Source organism: Neoarius graeffei, chromosome 4, assembly GCF_027579695.1.
Source record: "Neoarius graeffei isolate fNeoGra1 chromosome 4, fNeoGra1.pri, whole genome shotgun sequence".
In the NCBI taxonomy this organism is placed as follows: domain Eukaryota; kingdom Metazoa; phylum Chordata; class Actinopteri; order Siluriformes; family Ariidae; genus Neoarius; species Neoarius graeffei.
In genome coordinates this window covers 39,973,968-40,000,014 of record NC_083572.1, presented here as the reverse complement: position 1 = coordinate 40,000,014, position 26,047 = coordinate 39,973,968, and the positions used below count along the sequence as shown (strand labels likewise).

The 26,047-nt window shown below is 43.1% G+C and overlaps 1 protein-coding gene across 6 annotated transcripts in view; it reads left to right on the top strand.

Moving 5' to 3' along the window:
* Positions 1–26,047, top strand: part of foxp1b (forkhead box P1b) — a 402,937-nt gene that overhangs the window by 97,672 nt on the left and 279,218 nt on the right. For 4 of the 6 annotated variants that reach the window (XM_060919243.1, XM_060919244.1, XM_060919249.1 and 1 more), the window contains one exon: positions 19,986–20,103. The exons of the other annotated variants lie outside the window; for them this stretch is intronic. The gene's annotated coding sequence lies outside the window, so the exon portion shown is untranslated. The remainder of the gene's footprint in view (positions 1–19,985; positions 20,104–26,047) is intronic. 6 annotated transcript variants of the gene reach the window in all.

Here is a 26,047-nt window from a genome sequence, read left to right as displayed (position 1 = left end):
ATGTGTGTGGTTTATGTTTGGGTTATATGGTATTGTCTTGTATGTGTTAGATTTTGTTTAACTGACTGTATTTACCTGTCAGTTAGGCTACGTTCACACTGCAGGCTGAAGTGACTCAAATCCGATCTTTTCGCCCATATGTGACCTGTATCCGATCTTTTATTGACAATATGAACGACACAGATCCGATTTATTTCAAATCCGACCCAGGCCGTTTGGATATGTGGTCCTAATTCCGATTCCTATCCGCTCTTTTCATATGCGACTTCAGTCTGAACCGCCAGGTCGCATTCATCCGACTTACACGTCATCAACAAGCCACAAACGTCACTATTCTGCGCTGAAGTAGGCGGCAGGTCTCTCAAAAAAAAGTTACAACAACATGGCGCATAATCACGGGCGCAGATAGAGGGTGGGACGGGTGGGACTCGTCCCACCCAGATTTAAATTCACCTCGCTTGGTCCCCCCCACTTATAGGGAGGAAAAACCGTCTATGCTGTCTTTCTTTGCATAAGGCAAACCTCACGGAAAAATCAAAAGACTAATTACCATTCGGTTTATTGAGGTGCACGGCAGTGTATACATAGTTGCAACAACTCACATAAAACAAAACAAAGACTGATATTCGGTTGGTTGAGCTGCGCAGACTGCACAGGTTGCGAGCTCGAGCTTGGTTGCTATGGTAACCCACAACAAGTTTGACAGGCATATCGGGGTTGGGGGTTGGTTTGCTGGCAGCTTTGTCCCCCCCAGTTTTTTGTCCGCCCCAGTTCAAAAAACGTATCTGCGCCCCTGCGCATGACATCAATACGAGGGACGCTTCGGGCTGTGAAGGTTCTGAATCTTCTCAATGGAAGGACGCAGAGGTTAGGGAGCTGATTTCCATTTGGGGGGATGCAGCTATTCAAGCTAGATTGGATGGGTCATACCGCAACCGGGCGGTTTTACTTCCGTAAACACTGGCCATGCTCACTGCGTGTGACATCGTCGTATCCTGCAATGCGCATGCGGAACACTTTTAGGTCGCTTTTCGTTCATACTGAGGATCACATACAAGTCGCATATATTTGTTAATGTGAACGACCTCACAAAAAAATCGGATTTCACAAAAAAATCGGAATTGAGCATTAAGCCTTGCAGTGTGAACGTAGCGTTAGAGTGGTATGGGCCAATCATCCTATTACTCAATGATTGGTCCAATTTTGAGGGAATGGATGGGTGTATTTAAACTGCGCTCATTTTGCAGTTGGGGTGTGTGTAGGGAGGAGCTGTTTACCGGAGAGAGCTGTGTAGTCTTGTCGCCAAGTGATTTTGAAGCCTAGTATTTTGATTTTGTGTTTAGTATTTTTGTATTGTTATTTTAAATTAGTGCTGTCAAGCGATTAAAATATTTAATCGCGATTAATGTCGCGACTGTCATAGTTAACTCGTGATTAATCGCAATTTAATCGCACATTTTTGTCACATGAAAAACCATTGTAATTCTCTTATCAGTGTAAAAAAGTGAATGGGCTTGCTTTGTACCAATGGTTTTTTTTTTTTTTATTGCAGAGCATAACACGTCTTGTCACAGCCACTGACATCCATAACTTCCATATTAGATGAGAAAACCAAGGGATGAAAAATAAAGTGCATATCACTGTGAAAATAAAAAATGTTTTATTTTACTCTTCATTAGTTTCTTTTGAAGAGAAGTATTTGCCATAAAAGAAGAAAAAAACAGATAACAAAAATAAAAACATTCATCATACGTTCCAAAACGTTCATCATAGTGTGGCACTGTATTCTCTAATTCTCACTGCTTATAACTCTACACCTACCCGGTGGAGATGAGCTGGGAGACTGAAGACTGAAGGAACAGTATTGAAAAGTATTTTTCCAGTCTCACCTGTGAAAGGTAATCCCATGTGATCTCGTTTGGACGGTAAACCTGTTGGTACAGTTAAACGCAGCACGTGAATGAGGCATCTTTATTCTCCACTTTGCCCCATCCAATATGGCGGCGAGGATGTTTATACGTCTATGCCTTTCTCCATCACTCACACGTACGTACTCTTATTGAAGCAGTGCGCGTCAAGCCTCAACAGGAACTACGGGTGACTCGCAGGGCCAAATTAGAATTTGCGTTAACGGCACTATTTTTTAAAATCGCGTTAAATTGAGATCGCGTTAACGCGTTATTATCGCGTTAACTTTGACAGCACTATTTTAAATACTTCCCGAGCTTTATTATTTTTGGACATTTTGGTTTGCTGGTGGAAAGTGCATTTATAAATTTAAAAAAAAAAAACACCTATTTTTGAAACCTACCGGTATTTTTGCGATTTTGGACACCTTGTTTTACTCCTTGTACCCCTGACTTCCAACCGTATCGGCATCCTGCGAGTGAGGTGGCCACCTGGTCCCTCACATGCCCCTTTTCCACCAAAGCAGTTCCAGGGCTGGTTCGGGGCCAGCGCTTAGTTTGGAACCGGGTTTTCTGTTTCCACTGACAAAGAACTGGCTCTGGGGCCAGAAAAACCGGTTCCAGGCTAGCACCAACTCTCTGCTGGGCCAGAGGAAAGAACCGCTTACGTCAGCGGGGAGGCGGAGTTGTTAAGACCAACAACAATAACAAGACCGCGAAAGATCGCCATTTTTAAGTGACGAGAGGCAGCAGCTGTACAAATGCGAAGTCATCCATTATTGTTGTTGTTGTTGCTGCTGCTTCTTCCGTGTTGTTTCTGCTTCAATATTCGCGCCAAGGTTTATGCAAACGTAGCGACGTAACCGACGTATACAGTGATGTAATGACGTGGCTTCCCTTAGCACCGCGAGCTATGGAAAAGCAAACTGGTTCTCAGCTGGCTCGCAAGTTGAACAAGTTGTGAACCAGCACCAGCACCGGCCCCGAACCAGCCCTGGAACTGATTTGGTGGAAAAGGGGTAACAGTGTGCATATGTGTGTTCACTGCTTCAGATGGGTTAAATGCCGAAGAGGAATTTCACTGTGCTCGAGTGTACGACGTGTGACAAATAAAGGCTTCTTCTTCTTCAATTCAGAAAGGGGAGCGGATTAAATGATTCCTGAACCAGCACATCGACCTGTGCCACTTTTTAAGTACAGTAGCGTAGTTTTTGTATTTTTACTTCATTCCTTCACACCTTTGATACAGAAGCATTTCTCTCCTCTCTCCCAAGGATTATTTGTTCAGTACATCTTGTAGTCTTGTAAGCAAATCGTGGGCTGTCCTACTGAAGGGGGGAGACTTGCATATTCTTAACAGGTTGCTCAATGAAGAACAAGAAAAAAAAAACCCAAAACCAAACAATATAACTCTTGGCAGACGTTTGTACCATTTTAGAGTCATTTTCCAGGAACTCCAAGATTTGTTTGCATTTCCATTCTAGATGAGGGGGAACATGTTATTTTATACTAATCAGCACAAAAACGACAGTTTATATAAATTTTATACGGACGCAGTTCGTTCTGGGTGGGTGGACTGAGCAGCACCTACTCAGACTGGAATCAGCCCAGGCACATTTTTTTTTAAAGATTTTTTTTTGGGCTTTTTGCACCTTTATTGGATAGGACAGTGTAGAGACAGGAAATGAGTGGGAGAGAGAGACGGGGAGGGATCGGGAAATGACCTCGGGCCGGAATCGAACCCGGGTCCCCGGATTTATGGTATGGCGCCTTATCCACCTGACCATGGTACCGATGATAGTGGGTCATGTATTGTGTATGTGTGTAAGTGTTTTGGGACCCAATGCAAACCGCTGTCGGGCTGGCACATGTATGGAAATTGCTAGCAAATATCTTGCTTTACAACGTGCTATTTAAATATTCAAATGTGGACGAAAACAATTTGAGAGAACTGCTTTGCATGCAGTTTTATTTGTTGGTGTAGATAGAGTGGAAGAGACAGCAGGGCCGGAGACTGCAAAGTGATCACAGGAGACACAACTCAAAAGTTACCGAGGCTGAACTTGCATCCTGGTGAGCTGTTTTCCTGGAGAAAGCTTGCTCCTTGCTCCTTTGACTTCACGAAGCAGTTCTATTGGACTGATTTCGCTCTAGCGAAATCATGTGCGCATGTATATTTCTTATGTGCCCTACTTTGAAGCTGCTTTTTTTTTTTTTTAACTATGAAAGTATGACTGATATAGTGGCGCAGGTGTGAATATTTTCTGGAAGTGGTATTTTTTTTATTTTTATTTTTTACCTTTCTGCTATTGGATTATGAGAATACCCTCATGCTATGCCCTCAGAGTTCCGTAACGTTGGCTATGACCCTTCCTACCTCATCATTTCTCCCCGCTTTTTAAAAACAATGGGCTGTATTGTGGACATGCTGGGCAGATATTTATTTAAAGTCTCCTCTCTCACGCAGTAACGCATGTCGCACCCAAAGAAAACAAACCATTCCTGATGTGAATTGGGGGGAGGAGGCAGAAAAAAAAAGACAGAAAGGGAAAAAGGGGAATAAATTGAAAGACAGAGAGCTGATTTACTGGGGGGGAAGGGGGAAGACTCCGATCGCAAAAAAAAAAAAAGATGAAAGGTAGCAGAATGAAACTTGGAGACAAATCCTGTCGTTTTGCAAGGTTGAACATAGAGATACGGTATTGCTCAAGCAATCTGTGATGTATAGTGAGCATTAAGAAAAGTCGTAATTAAGAGGAATCAGTGATTTTCTATGTATATATGTATGTATTTTTTAATTTCTATTTTAATTCTGCTCTATATGCTGCACAATGAATCATTTGAAGGCAGCAACTGGTGCAGGACACTTAGCTTGTGTCATTGTCCACCCACCTGATTAATTGGTTATCTGTCTCAACTTTACATCTGAATGAAATATCTTTTCATTTTGCTTCCCCCCCCCCCCCCCCCCCCCCCCCAACACAGGCTGCACACAAAAATTGGTTTTATTTCTAATCATGCGATAAAGACATCGTCGAACAGGGATTCAAAATGAGTTCCGCAGCAAGGCTTTTGTGCCAGAAGATGTTGGAAGCTTGATGTGTTAACATGGGCGGAAGCGGCGTATACATCCATATTTAGAATTCAAATTTGAGAGATTTGTTTAATAAGTTTAATTAAATTAACAAGAAAACGTACGTAATAATATTTAAAGCCAGACTGCCGTTCAGATTTTTCAACTGTACTGTAGGTCATAAAAATAATTTTCCCCGACACTCAGTTATTTTTGTTTAGTGGAGCGAAAGCTACTGAATTCAAATCGCAGACTTCCAATTTTATTTTAAATTTTTTTAAATAGAACAATTAATGAATTTAGGGCCACGTGACCCTGAATTCTCCACTATTTTTTCCTGCTTCACCATGACACAATACAAGATACTACGTCATGCATGACGTGGTGGGCTTTCCCCCGTTCGCGCAAGGCATCATGGGATACAAATTTGAAACAGGAGAGGAAAACGGAGGACGCGAATGAAACACGAAAGACCGACTACAGTAACGGAAAGCGAGAAAAGACGTTATGTTGTATACGAAGGAAAGGAAACGCAGGACCAAACTAATCAATATCGGCGGTCAGCGAGCACCTCGGTGTGATCAGCTGTTCGATTAGCGACAGAATAATGTAGCTGTCAGTGCATGCTCAAGGTAAACCTGTAGATGGCAGTAATGCAACACTGTGGGTGCCAGCTGACATAAAACCCAAAAGAAGAAGAAGAAGGTAAACCTGCGCCTGCACACATGGACTTCCTCTGTGTGCTTGACTGCGCTAAGCGAGCGATTTCATGCACATTATTTGTGAGGGAATCCCCTTAAATTAAATAACTTCCCAGCCACAGAATGGGCTGATTTTTTTTTTTTTGAGGTATTGCAGAAATAAATATATCACAGTGACCAAATTTCACAGGGAACTAAATTTCACCGATTCTATGAAATCGAAAGGCCGTCTAGCTTTAACAAGAAAATAAATAAATAAACACTTTATTACATTGATATAGCGCTATATATGTGCACTCTATAGCGCTTTACAATTCAGTACAATTTATCTTGCCAAGGCCGAGGTCTCTTAACTTCCTGTTATGCCGCTTTTCCACTACAAACGCGGCTGAGCCGTGCCGTGCCGAGTCGAGCTGAGTCGAGCTGAGCGGGGCTGTTGGAGTTGCATTTCGACTACAACCGCGCTGAACCGTGCTGGCTGGAAGTGGGTGGACACATTGGGTGGAGTTAGCGAAAGTGGGTGGACGTCACGTGATGTCGTTAAGCAGCGCAAACAGTGACATCAGTGACAGTGGCGGAACAAGTCAGAGCCGGGCCGGGGGCGGGGCAAATGACCGGGCCCTTTATTAAAGCTTATCATAACATCATTTTAGGCTACAAAATGTCCGCAACTGCGGTGTTTACCAATTTCAACACTACCGGGTGCAACTATGTTATTTAGTACATCAAGTCCTTCAAACGAACATGTAACTCAGAAACAAAAAACATTAGGATACTGTACATGGCTCATAATAAAACATCAATAGCCTATACTGCGCACATTATTTGAAGGGCATACGAATGAGCGCTCAGAGTGGTGACAGGAAGAGTCAGAAATAAAAGGAGGGCGGTGCAAACCTCACTGAATGCACTGTGTTTACCAATTTCAACACTACGGGGTGCAATGTTATTTTGTACATTAAGTCCTTCAAACGAACATGTAACTCAGAAACAAAAAAACATTAGGCGACATACTGTACATGGCTCATAATAAAACATCAATAGCCTACTGCGCGCATTATTTGAAGGGCATACGACGAGCCTTGCGCTCCGCGAACTCGTCCACGATGCTCTGTATGTCACTGATTCAGTGAGCTTTTCAGCGGTAGTCTCACGACCCGAATAGTAAACAATAAACATGGAGGACATGGAGTCGTTAGTGTTGCTGGTCTTGGTGCTGTGGCCAACAGATACTGGCAAGAGCGTATAGATGAGGCGAGGAGGCGCATAAGGCTTCAGAAATTCTCGTAATTCTTCTTCTTCCGGGTTTGCGGTGTTTACAGATCCCAACGCGCTCGCGGGGCGTGTGTGGGCATGTGAGGACACTCCTCCTCACCAATCAGTGCACAGGGGAGTGTCTGCTCACGCCCCCAACCTCAGTCGGCACGGTTTGGCTCGCTTCAGCCCCACTCCAAAACGGTGCGAGTTTTAGGGGCTAAGCAGGGCTGAAACGAGCTGAGTCGTGCTGGTTTTTGGTAGTCGAAACGCGAGCCGTGTCGGGCTGAAGTGAGCTGAAGCGAGCTGAAGTGAGCTGAAAAAGGGTAGTGGAAAAGGGCCAAGTGATCATGATTGACTACAGCTGGTAGCTTCTCTGTGCCTTCATAAAAAGGGTTTGTTTACAGCACTCACTGGATTGACCAACACCCAGTGAAATGGGAAAGTCCAAGGAGCTTAGTGCAGATCTGAGAAAGAGGATCGCAGATGTACACAACTCTGGACTGTCTCTTGGAGCCATTTCTAAACCACTGCACATTCCAAGATCAGTTCAAACAATTGTATGCAAGTTATTGTGATGTGTAGTCACTTTGCCAAGCCACTTTGCTTCAAGAAAACCCAAACTGTCACCCTCAGCTGAAAGGAAATTGGTTTGGATGGTCAGGAACCACCATGGCACAGCCCTACCATGAACTGCAAGCTGATGGATCACTGTTTACAGTGCAGTGAGTTTTACATCACCATGGACTAAGAGGCTGCTATCCAAGAAATAACCCCCTGCTCCACAATTGACACCTTCAAGTTTAATTAAAGTTTGAAGCTGACCACACGGGCAAAGAAAAAAGCCTTCTGGAGGAAAGCTGTATGGTCAGATGAGACAAAGATTGAGTTGTCTGGCCACAATGACCACCATGTACCAGCTGGTGGTGGTGGTAGGATCATGATGGTCTGGGGCTGTTTTGCTGCTAGTGGAACTGGTTCATTGCGCAAAGTGGATGGGATAATGAAGAAGGAGGACTACATCAGAATTATTCAGCATAAACCATCAGAAACTTGGGACTTGGGCGTTACAACAGGACAATGAACCCAAACATACATCAGAGCTGGCTGTGGAGGATAAAGCAGGCTAACATTAAGCTTAAAACAAGTCCTGACTTCAGCCCTATTGAAAATACATGGACCGTGCTTATAAGTCGAGTCCATGCCAAGGAAAAAAAAACAAATGTAATTGAACTCTACCAATTCTACCATGAAGAGTCGTGAAATATCCAACCAGAATTCTGCCAGAAGCTTCATCTCATCTCATCTCATTATCTCTAGCTGCTTTATCCTGTTCTACAGGGTCGCAGGCAAGCTGGAGCCTATCCCAGCTGACTACGGGCGAAAGGCGGGGTACACCCTGGACAAGTCGCCAGGTCATCACAGGGCTGACACATAGACACAGACAACCATTCACACTCACATTCACACCTACGGTCAATTTAGAGTCACCAGTTAACCTAACCTGCATGTCTTTGGACTGTGGGGGAAACCGGAGCACCCGGAGGAAACCCACGCGGACACGGGGAGAACATGCAAACTCCGCACAGAAAGGCCCTCGCCGGCCACGGGACTCGAACCCGGACCTTCTTGCTGTGAGGCGACAGCGCTAACCACTACACCACCGTGCCAGAAGCTTGTTCATGGTAAACAAAAATGTTTGATCAAGGTGAATCTTACGAAGAGACATTTTACCCAAATATGAGGTGTGCTGTATGTAAGTTTTTGACCCTGTGTTCTCAGAAAACACAAAGAAAATGAAAACTTGTGCACCAAATCCTAGTCTTTTTTTTTTAATTAAAGATGCATGCTGAACATTCTGCCACAGGAAAAGAACAGTTCGAAGAAATTACTGAAAGCCCAAATATTGCCATGACATTCATATCCAAGATGACATTCATGTCACTGTATGTAAACTTCTGACTGCGACTGTATGGACTGTACAGTATAGACAGGTTAAAAATGACCTTGAAGTAACCGCTACAGTGGGTGTAGTAGGCCAGAATGATGTGGAGATGACACAGTGAGCTCGACATGTCTAATAAAGGACATGAATAGTGAATGAAAGTGTGTATGATGCATTATAGATGCAGCAGGTTCTGTAGGAAACTTTGTCTGATGCACAGATTAGCCCTTTGTGTGCATTTTCTATGTATAATGCAGCGAAAGGAAAAAAAAAATCTGCCTGTTGTTTTTTTTTTTTTAAGTTTCTAGGTATAATGCTTTCAGAGACGCCACCCATTGCGCTGTTTTCAGATTTCTTTGTCTTTCTCAGCTTTGTGGTTTGTTAGTCAGACGAACTTTTAATGAGAATAGTGATTTCATTCCTCTGAATGAAAAGCTGATTTCATCTGTGCATTTGACAAAGCGCATCTCTTGCTCGACACGGAGGTGCGCGACTGTCCCTCATTAGCCGATCATTCGTTTTTATTGAATAATTGATTTGTACGCCTTGAATAATTGAACGGTGTTAATTTCTGATCAAATTAATATTAACACTCGCTAAAATATTGATGGCGTGGCGGAGCAGTTTATCCCGACGGATCTGTTAACAGTCTGATAAATAGACGCGCGGACAAATCCGGAGCCATTAGTCTTTCATCCCTATTTTTGGATCGACTTGAATAAAGGGATGAAAAGCGTTCTTGCGGGATTCACAACCCGTCTGAGGGATATTTAGGGCTTTCCTCTCCAGCTCGACATCAAGGTGGAAAAGAGCAGTTATCAGTTTGTAACGGTTGCACGCTGAAGAATTTGAGAAGCCTTCGATGCGGTAGGTTTGGAAAATGGCTCGTGAGGAACCGCTTTTCAGTGAATAACAGTGTAATCCACACACTCCTATAACCACTTAACAGTTTGTGGCATCTCGCTGGAGGGATCGTCCCCGCTATTCCGGACAACACTGAACCAGCTCTGTGACGTCCAGCGGACTTGACTTGAGGATCGTTGTTCTGTTGAAGAAGCACTCATTTTGTGCCCAGCTCGAGTTTTAAACCTGCTGCTGTTTTTCTCGAGAAATCCTTAATCGTCAGGATTTCTTTAATGATGTCAAGTTACTCAGAGTTGGACGAGGCATCAGTGCACTGTAAAAAATTATTTATTGTTTTAACTTAAAAAAAAGTTAGTACCCGGGCTGCCTTAAAATTTTGAGTTCATTGAAATTAATCTAGTAAGTTAACACAATGAGGTGAACAATTTAACTTAGGCCAAACAAAATAATATATTGGCCCTTTTCCACTACCGTTTTTCAGCTCACTTCAGCCCGACACAGCTCGCGTTTCGACTACCTCAGAGCGGCGCGACTGGGCTCGCTTCAGCCCTACTCTGCACCCAAAACTCGCACGGTTTTGGAGTGGGGCTGAAGCGAGCCAAACCGAGCTGAGTGAGGCTGGGGGCGTGAGCAGACACTCCCCTGTGCACTGATTGGTGAGGAGGAGTGTCCTCACATGCCCACACACGCCCCGCGAGCACGCTGGGATCTGTAAACACCGTAAACCCGGAAGAATTACGAATTACGAGAATTTCTGAAGCCTTATGCGCCTCGCCTCATCTATACGCTCTTGCCAGTATCTGTTGGCGTTGTTGGTGACAACAAGCCACAGCACCAAGACCAGCAACACTAACGCCTCCATGTTTATTGTTTACTATCCGGGTCGTGAGACTACCGCTTAAAAGGTCACTGATGTCACTGTTTGCGCCACCTAACGACATCACGTGACGTCCACCCACTTTCGCTAACTCCACCCAATGTGTCCACCCACTTCCAGCCAGCACGGTTCAGCACGGTTGTAGTCGAAATGCAACTCCAACAGCCCCGCTCAGCTCGACTCAGCCCAACTCAGCACCGCATGGCTCAGCCCAACTCAGCCGCGTTGGTAGTGGAAAAGTGGCATATGTGTTTCCTGTTTCCTGGGTTTTCAAAATAGGGTAGGTAGGTAGGTAGGTAGGGAAAAAAAAAATTTTATCCCAAAAGTTTACGACAAATTTTCTAGGGTAGGTAGGAAAAAGTGAGAAGTTTCCTTTGAAAACCTTTTTTGCAAAATACTCGTTAAACGTTTGCAACTGATCCCAGAATGTCAGAACTGTGTGATTTGTTGTAGGAAACAATGTTGTAGTTACTCTATAGTTCTTCATTTGGAAATATTTTTAATTGTTGTGAATATCCTTTGCATTGCAATAGGCTGATTTGACAAGCAAACATTTCTGTCCACTGTGTCGCTTTTTGTTCCGAGGCGACCCTCCATTTTATAGGCACCCGGAAGAATCGATGAAATATACTGCGCATGTGCAAGCAGTCATTTACATCCGACCCTTTGAGGCATGAACACAAGGGTGGCCAGTTTTTCTACTTAAAAACCTTAGATAATCATCATTGTAACACTAGCAAGAATACGCAGCATTGTTCAGCTATGTATTCGATTGCATCGAACGGTGACCCCTGTCTAGAAATGCCTACAGTATGAAATTTGGCTTTGCTGCGACCTTCGGTGTCCGAGTTATAAACGTTTAAAGGTGGGCTGGAGCCATGGATCAAATCAAAACTTAAGTCGCTGAGCAGCGCTTGCACGGTGGCGAATGACTGGCCGAGGCACCGTCCTACCAGGCCGTGCCCGCGCTGGTTTGAAAGGGCTGGGGTAGAGGGAGGTGCGTGTTGGTTGCCAATTTACTCCTGACGGGCCTCGTGTCTTTCGGCAAATACCGAGTGGTTTATATGACATGCCCTAGCGGTTCTCGTTTGACTCGCCAGGTGGCTGCCAAGCAGGTAGGGTCGGGCACGAGAAATAGTTTGTTTATCGTGGTCATAAACAGTTGAAGGGTCGCAGTGTTTTTACAGGGTCGGTCGGGTAACCGGAAACACACATTATTTTGTTTGGCCTTACTATATGAATTTCAGTGAGGCAGCCCGGGTACTAACTTTTTTTTTTTAAGTTAAAACAACAAATCATTTTTTACAGTGTAGGGCATAAGGTTTTGTTCGTGATGGGCTGTGCTAGGCCACCATGTGATCGATGTTGAGCTAATGTTGATCTTCTGTACCACATCCAGGCTTTCGTCTAAACCGGGGAACAGGGGCGCTGCGCCCTCTTACTCTCGGCGTGCGCCCCCTTACTGAAATGCCGATTGAACCCCAAGTCACACTTAGGCCATGCACTTATATGCTACTGCACAACATGCAATCTTTCTCAAAACGATCTTTTCTCTGTGAAAACATCCCAGCAACACTACGTGACAATGTGTCTGATCATCAAATATGTTATAATTACTCCAAAAATATTCCAGTCATAGTAGATTCACCGCCAGACGGTGCAAAAACAATCCGAATTGGCGATTTCCAGACCGAGGCGCCATGTTGTTTAGTTGTTTACTTGTCGCGGCTGCTCTCGCGAGATTTGTCATGGGCTACATACAAGGTCAGCTGACTTGTAGAGCGAGATTTCTCGAGACTGAATGACCTTTCATCCACCGGCGCGGGAGCTTTTGACAGAAGTAGTTCGCGAGTTGTTTTTGTTGACACTTGGGCATTTAAAGATGTCATCCCGCGGCACGAAACGGAAGAAAGCCAAAGACTGTCCAGGACAGAAGAAGATTACTTCTTTCTTTTTCAATGTTGACAGACAATTTGTTACAATTTCCCTCTCAAATAGCCTCAGAATGTCCCATTGGAGCCTCAGTTTTTCAAAGGCTTCGCATGGCGGAGTGGGGGGACGGACAACCAGCACCCCCCCCCCCCCCCCCCCCCCCGTCGCTTCGCTCCCTCACCATGGTGAGCGCCCTCATACTAAATTTTTCTAGAAAAAACCCTGACATCTTTCAGAGGCAGCTAAGGAGGTTTGTGGATTTTAGGGGTCTGTGGATTATTTTTGGATTAACTTTTACCTCGTGTCATTCCCCTGGGGACAGTGACATGAGGTAAAAGGATGTCCGCTTCTTGAGAGCATTCCGGTTTCTTTGAATGCCTTCCCCTTGTATACTATTGATCGAATAGTGGATTTGTGTCATCTTAGGATTTTTGAAACAGCTTTTTAAATTTGTCCCTCAGCTTTCGGATCGTTCTTTAGTTTGAGACATCCATCCATCCGTTATCCGTAACCGTGCAGGGTCGCAGGCAAGCTGGAGCCTATCCCAGCTGACTACGGGCGAAAGGCGGGGTACACCCTGGACAAGTCGCCAGATCGAAATAGGGCTGACGCAGAGACACAGACAACCATTCACACTCACATTCACACCTACGGTCAATTTAGAGTCACCAGTTAACCTAACCTGCATGTCTTTGGACTGTGGGGGAAACCGGAGCACCCGGAGGAAACCCACGCGGACACGGGGAGAACATGCAAACTCCACACAGAAAGGCCCTCGCCGGCCACGGGGCTCGAACCCGGACCTTCTTGCTGTGAGGCGACAGCGCTAACCACTACACCACCGTGCCGCCCAGTTCAACTTAGGAAAATTTGGATCGGGGTTTCATGCGGGGGCCGGGGGTGGGGGGATCCGTCATCTCCTGATGACTCTTGTTTTATTTACCGACTCCACAAATACGCAAATTACTTTCCACTGAGCTTTTTAACAGTTTACGATTCGGATTGAATGCTAAATTTGAGATTTCATCCTATTAAAAGTACAGATAGTGTAATCGTGGCATCGTTTCTCATGTCATTGTCATATTTTCCAGCTTCGATGCGGAGCTCCTGTAAATTTCCTCGAGTGTGTGTCCGACAGATCTGTGTTGCGCCAGCTCCCATCCCCACCAAACATTTCGCAAACTGAAATATCTCTAATCAGACCAAAACCAGTCCATTGCTAAAGCTAGTATTGCATTGCAGTGCTGGTTTAAAGCCATCCTGAAGTGTTACTTTTCAGCAGGAGATAGCCAGGGACGGGCAAATGATTTCAAAGATGTGATATTTAAATCATTTTCAGATGAGCAGAGAAATGAGCAGGGGTTTCCGCTGGTGATACTTCAGGGGCTTTGTTTCTGTGCTGCGCCTCATTAGTCGAGCAAGGCTGTGGAAACGCGTGCACACACGCACACATAAGCAAGTCAGAACCCCTTAAAGGAGTGTTAAGCGTGGCGTTTAAAGCGCTCGCCTGGCTCTTTGAGGAAGGGCTAGCCGAGAAACTGGCCTGATTAAAATGACAATAGTCTAATTAACTCGACCTCGGTTTCAAGGTTTGGCCCATGATCTTCCCTTATCATAGCTGCAGCTAGCTTTGTCTTCCCACTTCCAAAAGTGAGACATTTTGTCCTCTCTCTCTCTCTCTCTCTCTCTCTCTCTCTCTCTGTGTCTCTCTCTCGGTGTCGTTCCCCCCCCCAAGATAGTGCTAATGGCAGTTATTTTTATAAGCTAATTAAATCAAGGGCTTTCTTATTGCTAAGCACCAAACCCTTGAGGGAGTTTGTCATCTGAGGAGGTGACGTTAGCGTCAGAAGTGCTTTTATACAGTCGTTAGCCGTTTGAACAATTATACTTCGAAAACCTTCTGGCTACATCCCAATCTCAACCTGTCAAAATAGTCCACGCTGCTGTTTTGACATACTGTTTAATGCTGTAGCACAAGCTTTTGAGCATAACGTATATCTGCACTCAAACGGGAACTGGGCTCACGCGTAATTATTCTCATTTGGAACAATTACACCTAGTCAGCTTAAAGCTAACGTGTGTTGTGGAGGCTGGAAAGAAAGGCGTCGTCCTGACTAGTGTGAGAGTATCGGGGTGGATAGCAGTGCGATTTTTAAAGCTCGGCGGCAGACCGAATTCAGAGGTGTACCTCCTGAGAGAGAGAGAGAGAGAGAAGAGTCACTTCGATAAGTGAGGAGGAAAGCCCTTTCAGTTCCACTAGCCTAGTGTTAGTGATTAATGTCCATTGGGAGATAATTACGCTTTAGTCTTGAGTTAATGAAATGAAAAGTTTTTGGTTTCCTCTCCCCTCTCCTGAAGAGGAAGGGCAGATTTTGTGTGCCAATATCTGAAGACGTCTCTCTGTCCTAACAGGAACACATTCAGAATCACACACACACTATTGTTCATTCACAATATGCTAAGGCTCAAGATAATTCAGCCCTTAGTGCTTTAAAAAATGCTAAGAAAATAAATAATTAAATCAAAGTACACATCCTAAACACATACTGTACATACATATATATATATATATAAGTGATTCCACGCTTATGGGTACTGAAATGGGGACATGAACTTATTCACCTAAAACCATTTCTTTTTTTACCATCAGGTCACAAAACATGTAATCTTTAATGAATGATATGTTAAAAGATAACTTTAATTTTCTGAGATGTAATAAAAACATATTTATATGCCAAAGTCAAGCCTATGAGTTCCAAAATGATGTCTGTTACATTACTTCTGTTACGATTGTCCATCTCGCGTCTGTTACAAATTAATTACAATCTAGCTATATACCATGTTAATCTTATTGAAAGAATGTGTATGTTTATTCTACTACACATGTTTATTAATTATATTTGCTAAAACATCACCTTCCTATGTTTCAAAAAGTAATTCTACATTGTTAAAATTGAGAATATATATGTCCACAACACTTCTGTTACGTTCTGACTTTGGCATATAAATATGTTTTTATTACATCTCAGAAAATTAAAGTTATCTTTTAACATATCATTCATTAAAGATTACATGTTTTGTGACCTGATGGTAAAAAAAGAAATGGTTTTAGGTGAATTTTTAAAAATAAGTTCATGTCCCCATTTCAGTACCCATAAGCGTGGAATCACTCCAATAAAGACATCCTGTAAAATGTTTTGGCCATATTCAAAAGTCTAATGGTGGCACCATGAGGTTCATTTTTTGCCAAAAAACGCTTATTTTATGTTTTCGCGTAAGGTTTGAATCACAATGTTGGACTCCATTTATTGATTTCTTGTGAGCCAGAGATCATGTTAAGAACCTTTGCAAGGGATTGAGAAGCATTAATGTGATTCATAATACATTTGTATTGTTTAAAAGTAGTTGAACAATGATTCAATGAACAGCTAAAACTCAAACTGTGCTTGATAATATATTTAGAATATGCACTAAAAATGTGTATCCAAGATATTTGGTATACTCTGTAAGGTGCCATAATGTTTCATGAAAAGTGATTGAAATTTTGTCATAAAAGTCATAAAATAGCAGCTTTTTCCATAACTTTGAGCTCCTGGTGCCACCATTAAACTTTTGAATTGTGTCAAAATATTTCACCCAGTGTGTTTTCTTACCAAAAGGAACATAAAAACAAAAATGCATCATGATCGGAGGAACTTTTCATTTTTCGTGGGCAACTGATGCACCCTAATACACACAGTGCTGTGCAAAAGTCTGCGGCACATGTAAAGAAAAACTGTCGATGAAAAATGGCTTAAAACATAATGAAATTATATGTTTCGACATTAAAAAATTACTGTAAACGGTAATCAGTAAACCATGATAAATGAAACAAAGTCAGTATTTGGTGTGAGACGACCCTCTGCTTTAAAAAAAATAGCAGTCTGAGGTACAGTGAGTGCAGTTTGATAATGAAATGAGCTGTAGGTTTTACTGAGCGTCTTCCAGAACCAGCCCCGGTTCTTCTGGACACTTTGACTGTCGCACTCGTGTCTTCATTTTGCACCAAAACCAAGCAGTTTTCTTTTTTTTCATCTGAAAAGTGCTCTCTTATGGAATACGCTGCTCAGATACAATTTTTTTTTTCTGTAACATTTAATCGAACGTTTGGACTCCTAAAATGTTTTTGTACCGACTCGATCATGTAGAAATCATCAAATAGAACTCTATAACACAGTTTTCATGGGAAAAAAGGGGGGGGGGCTAAGACTTTTGCACAGCACTGTATATTTTATAAATGAATGAATGGTTTATTTCGGTTACAATCTACAATACAAAACTTACATTTTGTGCACTCAGCTGACAAAGAATTATTATACAGTACATGCCTGCACTAAACATTTTTACACACACAAATTTAACAAACTCTGTAACCGAAAAAGGAAAAGGCTGAAGCCAAGGCTTATTTTTGCCTATCCTGTACAATCCATAAAATAACCCAGAATATCAGTAATACAGGGAAAAAAATAACAAAAATTACTCTAAATTCTTCTTCTTAATCATTTCACATGTCAATCGTTTTACATTGTAATCCTTAATTATTTTACCTTTCAATGTTTTTTTTTTTTTAAACTCAACAGCGATCTACACAATTTCAAATCATCACTAAGTCCACTCCTATGGAATCAATTTTGTGCCAAAATGTTCATACAATACTTTTGAAATATCAAACAAAAACGACAAAGTCAATTTTTTTAGACTGGCAAACAAATTATTCGTGTAATCGTGCAAAATATTATCAGTCCATTACTCTTCAGAAACCTTTTATTTTTGTTCCGCGTCTTTCTCGGTTTTGTTTGACATAATTTATTTTGGTTGCGATTCCAGCTTTCTCGTTTGCGCTCCCTGACTTTTTGCTCGCAGTTTTGGCACAAACTTCACGTGTGGGTGGGCTGTCCAGGAATGCATTCCCATTGGCTAACTTGTGTTTGACTGACAGCTACGCTCAGCCATTCCCTACTCGGATTCTGGCGGACTGTTTGATGAGTGACCGATCCATTGACGGTAAACAAGGATCGAGTGGACTTCAGTGGCGACTATTGATCCACTGAAGTCCACTCGATCCTTGTTTACCGTTTACAGTTTAAGCAAACCCTTGAAAAACACTTGGGAAAAAATGTGTATGTGGTACAGACTCCAAACTTGTGGTCATTATCTCCAAACTTCTTAATATCTAGAACCTGTTTATTAATTAATACGCATTTTGAAAAATTATTTATTTCAAGGCCTCCCCCACTGCTTTCTGTCGCTCTGACTACGTCACAGTCACTGTTGCGCTGATTGGTCAGAGCGTTGGCCTATACGCACAGAGACAGTTTGAAAGACAGCGGTTTGTTCCTCCTACCCGCTTCGGAAATGTCTACGGATCGAGGCCAGACTAAATATTCACATTTAGTCTGGCTTGCCAGGCTACCAAAAAATGAAAAAAAAAATATATGGAATGAAAGTATTTGATGGTAAGAACGTATCTTTTTTTTTTTTTTTTTTTTATTTCAGGAATTATTATTATCGCTTTTTTCACAAATCGCTCCTGTCATTTCGCCGGCTTGTTGACATTCTTCATATTTAAGCGTTAAAATTTGTTGAGTTTTTTTAGACTGGTTCAAAAGCTCAAAGTTGTTTGAAAATTACAGAACCGAAATGTCCCAGGAAGAATGAAATAAATGTCGAACGCTATTTTATACATTGGCATGACAGCAAAAAAACAACAACACTAAAGTCAATTGGTGCAGCCATCGGTAGGTTTTTACGAAGTCTGCCGAAGCGGAAATGATTTCGTCGGACATTTTGCGTAAAGTTTTTATTTATCGAATTTGTAAAAAAAAAAAAAAAAGCTCCGTTTCTCAAAATCCAGTGAACGCGAATAGAATAAAAAAGACAGTTATTCCGCTTAATCTCGTCGTACGCGGCTTATAGCCGACTCGGCTCATGTACGACTCGATTTCGTGGAATAAGTGTTAAATAAGAGCGACTGCATTCTCCGCAAATAATAGAAGGCGGCTGTTGCTCAGCACATTGTGTCGCAATGTCTGACATGGTCCCACAGCTAAGTTATGATTAAACAGAGTGTAGAATATCTGGGGTAGGATGATCAGAGCATTCGGTCTTTAGCTGTTGGCAAGCAGAAAGATGGAAAGTGTGGACGTGTTTAACTGTCCTGTACAGGAGTGCACATCTGGTGTATAGAGCCCTACGACAATTCAGATCTAACCCACCCCCAGTCACACTCCTTCACTCTCACATTTCATCATCTGTTCTGCAGCTCTCTCTCTCTCTCTCTCTCTCTCTCACACTCTCTCTCACTCCTTCACTCACTCACTCCTTCTTTGGCCTTTCTGAAACCATCTGTTGTTATTATTTTCTTCTGATAATTGGCCTGAACAATGGAATGTCTGTGTCCCCCCCCCCTTTGCCTTTGAAACGTGACGCCCTGTTTATTTTAAGGAGTCTCCTTCTCTCGTTTTCTCTTTCTCGCGCTCACTCACTATTTCTGATGCACCCGCTCTACCCGGGAGATAACTCTCTCTCTCTCCCCTAACACGTTTTTTTTTTTAGTCCTGCTTTCTCACTAACTCTGCTTTCTTTCTCCTGCCCCCACTCGCTCGCTCTCGCTTGCTCTTCTTTCTTTCATGCTCCAGCCGAGGGAGCTTTGCAGTTGACATCTGGCTAAGTGTATCAGTAGGTGTCTTTAAGAGTGTAAGGCTAGACTCAGTTCTTCACATGACTTTTTGTGCCTGTGGGCTCAGACTCCGTCCAGCAAGACTGGCACCTTTCGGCAAAGAGGGTACGCGTCTGTGAACCCCGTGGAACGTCCTTCATTTCACCCTCCGCTCACCGTGATCCTGGTTTGTCCACTAGGAGGCGGATGTGGAAGATAATCCTTAAAGGATTCTCACAGGCCTAAAACAGCTACCTACCGTATGAATCGTGATCAAGGGAAGTGATAAAGCCATATTTCATGGAAAAAAAAAATCAATCAGTTCCATAACTTAAGCAAATAAAAATCGTCCCCGACATCGTGTCTTCTCCAAACGATAAAGCGGCGCGGCGCTAAAGGTTCGGGTGTTAGGTAGAGCTTCTGCGAGTGCAGCTCAGGACTGAGCGATGCAGCGTGGCCCAGGTAGGAAGTGTCCCAGCAAGCAGCAGCGTGACTAGTGCCAGCACTTCATTTGCTGAGTGTTTGTGTTTATGCAAAGGGGGGGCCCTCTTCCTGCATATTTAATCTCGAGCTCTGGCTCTGGCTTTTGTTGTGTTTAGACCACATACCTCCAGTCTCTGTGAAGAGAGAGCGAGAGAAGGGGGGGAAAAAAAAAAGAGAGAGAGAGTATGTGTGTAAGAAAGAGTGTGTATGGGAAAGGCTGCTGTTCACACACTCCTGTCATCTCTGCTACAGAGTTCCAGACTGCAACTAGGAGAGTTTTTCTTTCTGGAAATACAAAAAGATTAGGTCGAGTTCCAGGACGACGCGACGTGTGGAGTATTTGAGTCGTAAGGTTCTGCCACGTACATGGGTGAGTTACTGAGGCGTCTTTCTTTTACTTCTCCTTCCTTTCTTTCAGCCGTGTGTGTGTGTGTGTGTGTGGCAAGTTTAAACAGTGGGCAGAGTAAAGTAGAGCTATCATGGCTCAGCCTGTGAAGCTTATTGACTTGCATTCCCCCATTGCTCACTTTACCGCTGCATAAATCTCACTCTACCATAGTGTGTGCTCGTCTCTTTTTCCTCACCAAATGAGGTCTTGGGTTTACAAAGAGGACTACATCTGTCCTGATACAGTAGACCCCCCCTCCATCTGTCTCTCCCCATCTCTCTCTCTCTCTCTGTCTGACTGTCTCTCTATCTGTCTCTTTCTCTCTCTCTCTCTCTCTCTCCATTTGTCTCTGTCTGTCAAGTTTATTTGTATCGCGCTTTTAACAATAAACATTGTCGCAAAGCAGCTTTACAGAATTTGAACGACTTAAAAAACATCAGCTAATTTTATCCCTAATCCATCCCCAATGAGCGAGCCTGTGGCGACGGTGGCAAAGAAAAACTCCCCCAGACGACATGAGGAAGAAACCCGGAGGGGAACCAGAGCCGAAAGGGAACCCATCCTCATTTGGGTCATAACAGACCACATGATTATAAAATTTTTAAGAGTTTTAACATGGTCAGTTTCGTTGATGTTGTAGCTCTTCACTGATGGAAACTTGAGTGCAAAACTGTTCATGACCACTGCAGTCCTAAAGTTAGCAAGTCAACTGTGGTCCTCAGCCATAAAAGCTGTAAGTGTACTGTAAGAGTCCAGAGCGTCTTCCAAGTGTGACTTTCAGCTGTCCACATGGGGCCGTCCTCCACAGGAGCGATGCGATGCGATGAGGCTCCAACCAGACGTAGGGCACCAGGATGGATCAGGCGAGTCCGAGGAGCACAAGAGGTCAGCATCTCGATCTCAGGATTGACATGTAACTCAGAGGGACAGATTTTGGGAGAGAGAGAGAGAGAGAGAAAACGCAGGTTGCCCAATGTCACCTGAATAAGTAGGAACGGTATACTTATTGTGCTGAGTGCAAGCAGGGACTCCGGCAACTAACTATGACAGCATAACTAAAAGGGGAGAGCCAGAAGGGAACACAGGCATGAGGGAGCCCCGGGACATAAAGCAGCAGCCACTACACCGTCAACAAACTCTGTCTGTTTCTTTCTCTCCCCATCTGTCTGTCTGTCGGTCTGTCTCTCTCCCCATCTGTCTGTCTGTCGGTCTGTCTTTCTCCCCATCTCTCTCTCTCCCCATCTGTCTGTCTGTCGGTCTGTCTTTCTCCCCATCTCTCTCTCCCCATCTGTCTGTCTGTCAGTCTGTCTTTCTCCCCATCACTCTCTCTCTCTCTCCCCCATCTGTCTGTCTGTCGGTCTGTCTTTCTCCCCATCTCTCTCTCTCCCCATCTGTCTGTCTGTCTTTCTCCCCAACTCTCTGTCTTCATCTATCTCTCTCTCCTCCCATCTGTCTGTCTGTCTTTCTCCCCATCTCTCTCTCTCTCCCCATCTGTCTCTCGCCCCATCTGTCTGTCTCTGCCTGTCTTTCTCCCCATCTCTCTCTCTCCCTCATCTAGCTCTCTCTCCTCCCATCTGTCTGTCTGTCTTTCTCACCATCTCGCTCTCTCTCCCCATCTGTCTGTCTCTTTCTCCCCATCTCTCTCTCTCCCCATCTGTCTGTCTGTCTGTCTTTCTCCCCATCTCTCTCTCTCCCTATCTGTCTGTCTGTCTTTCTCCCCATTTCTCTCCCCATCTGTCTGTCTTTCTCCCCATCTCTCTCTCCCCATCTGTCTGTCTGTCTTTCTCCCCATCTCTCTCTCTCTCCCCATCTGTCTGTCTGTCTTTCTCCCCATCTCTCTCTCTCTCCCCATCTGTCTGTCTGTCTTTCTCCCCATCTCTCTCTCCCCATCTGTCTGTCTGTCTCCCCATCTCTCTCTCTCTCTCTCTCCCATCTGTCTGTCTGTCTTTCTCCCCATCTCTCTCTCCCCATCTGTCTGTCTGTCTTTCTCCCCATCTCTCTCTCTCCCCATCTGTCTGTCTGTCTTTCTCCCCATCTCTCTCTCCCCATCTGTCTGTCTGTCTTTCTCCCCATCTCTCTCTCTCCCCATCTGTCTGTCTGTCTTTCTCCCCATCTCTCTCTCTCTCTCCCCATCTGTCTGTCTGTCTTTCTCCCCATCTCTCTCTCCCCATCTGTCTGTCTGTCTTTCTCCCCATCTCTCTCTCTCTCCATCTGTCTGTCTGTCTTTCTCCCCATCTCTCTCTCTCTCCCCATCTGTCTGTCTGTCTTTCTCCCCATCTCTCTCTCCCCATCTGTCTGTCTGTCTTTCTCCCCATCTCTCTCTCTCTCTCTCTCCATCTGTCTGTCTGTCTTTCTCCCCATCTCTCTCTCTCTCTCCCCATCTGTCTGTCTGTGTGTCTGTCTTTCTCCCCATATCTCTATCTCTCTCTCTCTCTCTCTCTCTCTCTCTCTCTCTCACACACGCACTTGTTTTCCCCAAGTTTGAATGACTACCTGATGCTGAGATGTATCCTGGCTCTTCCCCACTCGCTGCTGTTGTCCACACTGGGGGAGCAAAATCCTCACAGTTCACTTGCTCACAAAAAGAAAGGTAGCTTTTTCTTTAACTTTTGGATGATTTCATTTGAAAGCGTTTGTCTGACAGAGTGGAATAATGCCCTATTCAGGCCTGCTAACTTCAGAGTGGTGTAAAGAAATGCGACAGCTTTGTTTGTTTTGGGACAGGAGTGAAATTCCTTTACCTCGCTATTAAGGCAGCTGTGTGTGTGTGTGTGTGTGTGTGTGTGTGTGTGTGTGTGTGTGTGTGTGTGGATGCTCTGTGTACTTTGTTCTAAGCTCTGTAGAAAGGCAGGGTAGGTTTGAAAAATCTCCCGGCTCAGACAGGCTGACATTCAGCAGACTGCACTTCTGCCTCTCTCGGGCTTGACTGGAGCACGAGTTTAATTGGTATTTGTGTCTGTTTGTGTGTCAGAAAGCCCTCCTGTTTACTGTAAACGTGGGCGTGAGACACAATGCCGGAACACCGAGAATAAAGATTGAAGGGGAAAATATGATTTATTGATGGGTGTTTTGTTTACGAGCTCAAGCTGGTTGGCTTCATTCAATCTTGCTTCATAAAGTTTCTCGAGAGCAGGGGAGAATGTGAGACACAGTGATCCGAACGAGAGAGAGAGAGAGAGAGAGAGAGAGTAAGTGTGTGTGTGTCTTTTGCGCATTCAGTCTTTTGTAAACAGTTGTGTTTGTTTCAAAGTGACTCACACATTAAACTTTCCTGTATTTCAGAACAGTGACAGTGACTTGGAAAGTATTTTGCGTACACACCTTAAGCACACACACCAACCCAGTGAATATAGATCTACCCCCCCCCCCCCCCCCCCACACACACACACACTGACTCAGTCTATTTCTCTCATTCTTTGCTTTTTCTTTTTATCTCTTTTTCTATCTGTCTCTGTTATTCTACCTATTTCTCTCTATCTGAGCTGGAATTACAGCAGTTCCCTTTTACTGCTTAACCATTAACGATTAGTTTCTGTCTATAAATAGCCATAGACAGTTCAAAGTGGTTGCGTTTTGTTTTGTAGTGGCGCTTCAGGTTATCATTTTGATTAACGCCGCAGACTCAACAGATGAGACACGTCTGCTTTGAAGTCGAGGTGGAGAATAAACGTGTGCTTATCTAGCCAATCATCTTTAAACATTCTGTTTTCGTTGTCAGTTTTTTTTTTAAACAAGCCATGCCATAAGGCTGAGTCACAAAGCATTTAAAAATGGTTAATTCAACGTTTTTTTCTTTATTTTTATTAATTAAAAGACACTTCATGTCTGAAAGTGATGTCGTCAAGTTGTACATGAGCCGAGTCGGCTATAAGTCGTGTACGATGAGATTGAGCAGAATAACGGGTTTTTTTTATTCTATCTACATTCAGTGGATTTTGAGAAACTGAGCATTTTTATTTTTTATTTTTTTTTCCAAATTCAATAAATAGTGACTTTGTACAAAACATTAGACAGAATAATTTCAGGACTTCGTAAAAACCTATCGATGGCTGCACAAATTAATTTTAGTGTTGTTTTTTTGTAGAAAGGTGCCGTCTTGCTGTCGTGCCGAGGAATAGAATAGCTTTAGATGCTGATTTAATTCTTCCTGGGACATTTCAGTTTTGTAATTTTCAAACCTCTGTGAGCTTTTGAAGCAGTCTAAAAAAAAAATTCAACAAATTTTAATGCATAAAAATGAAAAACATCATCAAATTACAGTTTTTGTGAAAAATTACAATTTGTGAAAAACGCGATGATAATTCTTGAAAAATAAAAAAAAGATATGTTCTTACCATCAAATACTTTCATTCCATATTTTGTTGCCTTTTTTTTTGTATTTTTTGGAGTTTCCGTTTCCAGTTGAGAGTACGCCGTTTTTGCTTTTGGCTGCCGTTTCTCACCAGAGCTTTTCATTTATCTTTTTTTTCCTTTTGTTTTTCTTTTTTGTGTTTGTGTGGCTTGATGTTTGATTTTTGTTTGGGTGTTTTATCCGCTGGTTGTGGTGTAGCTCCAGACCCAGTTTTGGCATCGGTTTCCTTCAGGCCTTGGTGCACTGTTGGTGATGCCTGTGCTCCTCGCTACAGACTGTACTGAGCTCGTTGCTTTTTTTAACATCGGGGTTGTCCAGCGCTCTGTGTGGTGGTGCTTTTGTGCTCCGTTTGTGGATCCATGGTGCAGTGTTCTGAGGGATGTTGCCCGGCGGTGTGGGATTTATCTTCGGACGCCTGGTGGGACTGTGGTAGCGCTGCCATTGGAATTACATTCTGACCTTCTTTTGGTGGACTCTTTATATATATATATATATATATATATATATATATATATATATATATATATATATATATATATTTTTTTTTTACATTTTTTTTTTCCTCCCTAATTGTAAAGCGACCTTGGGTGTGAGAAAGGCGCTATATAAATTGAACTAATTATTATTATGATGATTTTTTTTTTTGACTAGAGTTTTGATGTCGTCCTCGGTTGGTTGAGTAACACGCTCGGCTATTTTGTTTTTCTCTACTTGCGGTATATGAGCTGATAGCAGAGTAGTAGCGTAGCCAATCAGAGCGCACGATTACTCATATCCAGTAAATGTGGATAGAACAACGTGGATTACTATGGTTGTGGAATAGAGCTATTTAATGTATGTTTATTGTTGACTATTTGATCTCAAACACATTAAGAAGGCGAGAAATTGCGCTAATTAACTTTTGATGAGGCACAGCTGTTAATTGAAAAGCGTTCCAGGTGACTCCCTCATGAAGCGGGTTAAGATAACGCCAATAGTGTGCAAAGCGTCATCAAGGTAAACGGGGGCTACGCTGAAGAATCTAAATTATTAAACACATATTTTAATTCCGTCAATGCTGCAGCTGTCATTTCAAACTTTTGAAGTGTTCAGTATTGTTCTCCAATGTAGAAAATACAAAATACAGAAAAACCTACAGTGGAGGAAATAATTATTTGATCCCTTGCTGATTTTGTAAGTTTGCCCACTGGCAAAGATGTGAACAGTCTATAATTTTAAGGGTAGGTTTATTTTAACAGTGAGAGATAGAATATCAAAAAGAAAATCCAGAAAATCACATTAAATTGATTTGCATTTCGTTGAGTGAAATAAGCATTTGATCCCCTACCAACCATTAAGAGTTCTGGCTCCCACAGACCAGTTAGACACTCCTAATCAACTCGTTACCTGCATTAAAGAAAGATGTCTTAAATTGACACCTGTATAAAAGACACCTGTCCACAGAATCAATCAATCAATCAATCAATCAATCAATCAATCAATCAATCAATCAATCAATCAGACTCCAACCTCTCCAACATGGGCAAGACCAAAGAGCTGTCTAAGGATGTCAGGGACAAGATTGTAGAGCTGCAC